This window comes from Saccopteryx bilineata, chromosome 9 (genome assembly GCF_036850765.1).
Source record: "Saccopteryx bilineata isolate mSacBil1 chromosome 9, mSacBil1_pri_phased_curated, whole genome shotgun sequence".
Lineage (NCBI taxonomy): Eukaryota > Metazoa > Chordata > Mammalia > Chiroptera > Emballonuridae > Saccopteryx > Saccopteryx bilineata.
The window spans coordinates 82901157-82907426 of NC_089498.1; positions in this window are offsets into that span (position 1 = coordinate 82901157).

Below are 6270 nucleotides of genomic sequence, written 5' to 3' on the forward strand. Positions count from 1 at the left end.
TTCTTAAAATGTTTGATATTATTTTCCAGTAAAGTCATTAGGGTCCAGGATGTTTTCTTATTTGGGGGTACTTGATTACTCATTCAGTCTCCTTACTTGTAATAGGTCTGTTCAGATTTTCCTTTTCTTGATTCAGTCTTTGTGTGTTTTCAAAAATTTACCCATTTCTGCTTTGTTATACAATTTGTTGGTGTAGAATTATTGATAATATTATAAAATTTATTTCTAAGGCATTACTTGTAATGTCTAATTTCTCAGGTTTATTTGAATTTTCTTTATTCCCTTAGTAAATCTAGCCAAAAATTTCTCAATTTTATTGATCCTTTCAAAAAGGCAACTATTAGTTTTTTTGATCTTTTAATTGTTTTTATGTTCTATTTTGTTTATCTTTGCTCTAATCTTCATTTTCTAAGTTTGAGTTTAAGGGTCTTTTTTGAATAAGAGAAAAAAACACAAAATTTTAAACATGACACTTCATATATACAAAGGAGATACTCAGGGAAAAATGAATAACTCTCTAAGTGTGGGTCATTTTCATCCATTGTTCTATGTTCTCAGGGACCCCTCAATCTTCTTGGAATTTCTAAAATATTTAGAAATGTTTTTGGTCCCATTTTCACAATTCACTCATTCTAAAAGTTCTGCACTTGAGTTTGTGTCTCACTAGAAGGAAACTTCAAATCTAGTCTGCCGATTCCACAGGCTCGGTCTAGAAGGATAATTGGCGGGTGCAGGATGGGCGAATCTGCTTCCTTTTTATGTCTGATCTGTTTGTGCACTGAGGCAGAGGGAGGCAATGTGGGCTGAAACCACAGGCCCCGTGGGGCTCCCTCGCTTCTCCATTCTGGTGGAATCTTCTGTCTTGCTCTGTCCTGAGTTGTCTCAGGGACTTCCTATAACTGCAGGCACTGGACCCGGCTGGAAAGGCATGTCTGCTTCGATCCCACTCCCAGATCGAAGTTGGAACCAGTTGGAGTCTAACTGGTTCCTTCTCTGGTTACTTGAGGTATAAATTGGATTGTTGATGTAAGATCTTTTTTAGTGTAGCCACTGACAGCTATGCACTTCTCTCCCAGCACTGCTTTCAGTGAGTCCCATAGGTTCCAGTGTTTTGTTTCTCATTTTCATTTGCTCATGATATTCTAAATTGTCTTGTAACTTTTTTGACATTGGTTGTTTTAGAGTGTAATTTCCACAGATGTATGTATTTTTCACTTTTTCTTCTGCTTTGATTTCTAGTTTCATTGTGATCAGAAAATATATGTTGTATGATTTCAGTATTCTTGAATTTGTTAAGATTTGTTATACCTTCTTGGAGAATGGACCCTTTTGTTGTTATATAATGTCCCTTTGTGTCTCCTGTAGTAGATTTTGACCTGAAGTGTATTTTGTCTGATATTAGTATAGCTGTCCTTGCTTTCTTTTAGTTACCATTTGCATGAAATGCCTCTTTCCATCTCTTACCTTTCAGCCTGTGTGAGTCCTGAGCCCTAAAATGAGTCTTGGGTAGACAGCACATAGTTGAATCCTGGTTTTCTGTAAACATTCATGTAAGCACACTACAAAACTTTCTACTGTTTTCAAGTGCCCTTTGCTTTCTGTGTTGGAGAGTGTATGCACTTCAATTTGATTGTGTATAATAAAATCCACTTCCAATGAATGCTTGTACCAACCCCGCTACCCATTTCCCATCTTCTTTAATCCTTAAGTTCTCCCCCACTGTACCCCCAAATACCAAATTGTCAGTTATCACATGGGTGTGTGCTGCTTTATTTGTATTTCTGTGTGACATTTTGTTAGACTAAAGAAATTGCCCTGGCCGGTTGGCTCAGCGGTAGAGCGTCGGCCTAGCGTGCGGAGGACCCGGGTTCGATTCCCGGCAAGGGCACACAGGAGAAGCGCCCATTTGCTTCTCCATCCCTCCGCCGCGCTTTCCTCTCTGTCTCTCTCTTCCCCTCCTGCAGCCAAGGCTCCATTGGAGCAGAGATGGCCTGGGCGCTGGGGATGGCTCTGTGGCCTCTGCCTCAGGCGCTAGAGTGGCTCTGGTCGCAATATGGCGACGCCCAGGATGGGCAGAGCATCGCCCCCTGGTGGGCAGAGCGTCGCCCCCTGGTGGGCGTGCCGGGTGGATCCCGGTCGGGCGCATGCAGGAGTCTGTCTGACTGTCTCTCCCTGTTTCCAGCTTCAGAAAAAAGAAAAAGAAAAAAAGAAATTTATCCCTTCCCCAGAAGTCACAAACCTCATTTTTTCCTCATAAATGTAGATTCAGGTACTTAGCCATTAGAAATTTTTTTTGTTATAAGTACTGAAGGAAAAATAAGATAAATATGTTGTGAGGATCTAATGTACTGCATGGTGACTATAGTTATAAATATTGTATTATGTATTTTGAAGTTTGCTGAAGGTAGACCTTCAGTGTTCTTATACATGAAAAAAGTTAACTATATCGGGTGATGGATGTTTTAATTATCTTGATCTTGGTAACTATTTGTAATGTCTATGTATACCAAATCATCACGGTTTATACTATATATAATTTTATTTGTCAAATAGTACTCAGTAAAATTGGAAAGGTATTTTGAAAACCAGAGAAACAATAACAAATTTTGTGGAAAAAAGAGAATTTGTGTACTGTTTGTTGGAAGGTAATTGGTACAGCCACGTAGAAAGAATATGGAAATTACTCGAAAAAAATAAAATAGGACACCCATATTATCCAGCAATCCTATTTTTGTGTATATGTCTAAAGGAAACAACATGTTGAGATATTAGCACTCCCATGATCATTGCGGCAGCGTTCACAGTTCCCAAGGTGTGGGAACAATCTAAATGTCCTCTTACAGATGAATGGATAAGAAAAACCTAATATATATTAATAACACAACATTATACAGACATTAAAAAAAGCAAATCTTGCCATTTGTGACAACTAAGTCCCTGGTTGGCACTCTGTGGCTCACGAGCCACATGCAGCTTTGGCCCCTTGAGTGTGGCTCTTCCTCAAAATACCACATGCGGGCGCCACCTCGATAAGGAATGTGCCTACCCATATAGTTTAAGTTTAAAAAATTTGGCTCTCAAAAGAAATTTCAATCGTTGTACTGTTGATATTTGGCTCTGTTGACTAACGAGTTTGCCGACCACTGGACTAAGTGAAATTAGACAAGAAGTAAAAAGATTACTACATGCTTGCCCAGGTGGTGGCACAGTGGATGGAGTGTTGGACTGGGACGCAGAGGACCCAATTTCAAAGCCCTGAGGTTGCCGACTTGAGCACAGGCTCACCAGCTTGAGCACGGGGTTGCTGGCTTGAGCGTGGGATCATAGACGTGACCCTAAGGTCGCTGGCTTGAGCAAGGAGTCACTCGCTCTGCTGTAGCCCCCTGGTCAAGGCACATATGAGAAAACAGTCAATAAACAGCTAAGGTGCCGCAATGAAGAATTGATGCTTCTAATCTTTCTCCCTTTCTGTCTGTTCCTGCCTGTCCCTCTCTGTCTCTGTCTCTGTCTCTGTCTCTCTCTCTCTCTCTCTCTCACACACACACACACACAAAGATTACAACATGGTATCACTTATGTGTTTAAAAAAGAATAAAGTCATAGAAAGAGATTAGAATGGTTGTTGCCAAGGCCTGGAGTAGAACTTGGGAGAGACTGGTATAAAGGTACAACTTTCAGTTCTAAAATGAGTAAGTTCTGAGGATCTAATGTATAGCACGGTGACTATAACTAATAACACTGTGTTGTATAATTGAAAAATTTGCCAAGAGTAGACCTTAAGCGTTGTTATAGAAACAAAAACAAAAGTGTTAAGTATGTGAAGTGATAGTTGTGTTAACTTGAACGTGGGAATCCTTTCACGATGTATGTATATACCAAGTCATCCCATTTATTCTTTACATGTATTACAATGATATTTTTCAATTACGCAGCACTTCAATAAAGCTGGATGAACAAAGAAAAATGTGTTACATTCATACAGTGGAAGACTATTCAGGTTTATAAAGAGATGGCACTCCTGCCGTTTACAACATGGATGGAGCTAGAGGACGTTATGCTAAGTTAAATAAACCCAACACACAAGGACAAATACTTCCTTTTCTGATGAATCTGTAATAGACAACTAATAAAACCAGAGAGTCGGACGCTGGTTAGGTGCTGACTGAGGGAGGAAAGGCAGAGATGTTGGTAAAAGGGTTCAAAGCTTCAATTATGTAAGATCAATAAGTTCTTGAGATCTGCTATACAGCATAGGGCCTCTAATTAACAATACTTTATGTATAGTTAAAAATGTGCCAAGAAGGTAAGTCTTAGGTTAAGCGTTCTTGCCATAAAAACATAAAAAGCTAAAGAAGAGGCAGGAGGAAGCTTTCAAGGATGATGGTTAAGCTTATGGCCTTGATGGTTTCACAGGTGTGTACCTATTCCAAGCTCATCGAGTTGTTTATATTAAATATGCAGAGATTTTTTATGTCAAACCTAAATTAATAGAGTGGTTTAAAAATAGCTTCGTGGTCTCACTGAAAAGGCAGGGAAAGAATATGGGGACACAAGTCACAAAAGAAGTTAGCATAGAGTGACTGAAAATGAGGGGCATGGCCATCTTGCACTGGAATTGTTGTGGACTTTCTTGTGGAAGAGGGATAAGAAATGGATACATCAAGTATGCACTTCGGTGGAATTTACTAAAGGGAAGTAGAAAGGAATAGATGAGTGAAAAACAATAGTGCAGTTGTTTTTGGTTTAAGAATAGGATGATTGAGAGGTCTCAATGCCCATGATCAGGCTGAACAGGTTCCCATGATGCCCTACATCTATCCCCACTTCCTTCCCCAATATTAAACACACAACCAGGGTGTGGAGGCTCAGTTCAATGTCAAGTGAAGGTCTAGAGTGGGTTTCTCGTTTATTGTCCAGAGCACGAGTAGAGACCAGAAAACAGGATAAGCTTAGAAGTTAGAGAAAGGCCTGAATCCAAAAACAGAAGATTCAAATCCAACTCTAAAGAGGAGCAACTGAGAACGAAACTGTGGCACCCCTGGGGCAAGAACTGAAGTCAAGGTCTCAGCCAAGTGTTTGGAGCTGGAAAGTGAGGTCAAACAATAGCAAATCAGGCTAAAGTGAAGAGTCTTAAATGTCTATTAGTGTCCCAAGTTACCCTTATGGCAGTGATTTTCACCCGTGTCATCTCAGAAATTAGTACATGTAAACTAATTACTAAAATTCTGCAGCACACCAGAAATACTTTTTGCTGATTGGACAAAAAACAAAAAAGTATAATTTTTATTCATTCAAACCAGATGGCTGTTATTGAGTTGGCTGTTACCATTTCTTTATTGGACAATCTAAGGGCAAAAGAGGTCAATGCTTCTGACTAAATAGTCAGGTAGTGCATACTTTCAGCCTTCTTAAGCTGCCTGACCTGTGGTGTTGCAGTGGATAAAGCTTTGACCTGGAACACTGAGGTTGCTGGTTTGAAATCCTGGGCTTGCCTGGGTGGCCACAGGCAAGGGTTGGAGACGTGGGCTGCTGGCGTGTGGACTTAGGCAAAGGGTTGATGCAAGAGATGAAGTCACAGGACCCCTGCAGGGAGCAGAGATGGCAGCAACAGAGTAGGCTGGGCGCTGCCGCAGTCACTGGAAGTCAGAGTTTCCTGGGGATGGTAGCAGTCGTGTATCAGCAGCTCAGGGGTCCAGTCTGGTTACTAGAGCCATACACAGGGCAACACAGCTAAGGAAGAGGAAAGACGAGGGCAGAGAAGTTAAGTCCATCCCACACAAGGCAGGTGAGGGGCTCTCCTAGGTCGAGAGCAGGAAGCATAACAGTGACCCCTGCCAGCTGGCTGCTCCCCTACCTCTGTCCTCACAGGCTGCTGCTGCCCCTGCAACCCCTCTACATTTCCCACACCTGCCAAGAAATGCCAAGAAGCTCCCAGCTCTTTCCCAGTATCTGGGTATTCACGTTGAGGTAGAAGAAAGAGAAATGGGTACAGCTGGTTCTGGCTCTTGAAATTTGCAGAGGCAGGTTGCTTTTGCAATAGTCGGACATCCTTGAGCCACTCAGTGTCTTCTCTGGCCCGTGGATTCCTGGATATCTGTAAAATCTAGACACCAGTGAGGCCCCACAGATCACAGGGCTGCAGTGAGGTGCAGGGAGGTCATGGACTGAGGGTGCTCTGTACACTTTCAGGTGGCATGTGTGTAGTGTTAGGGATATCAGTGGCAGGCTTCCAGAACCCTGGTGGTGGTGAGTGACTAAGTCAACAAGGAA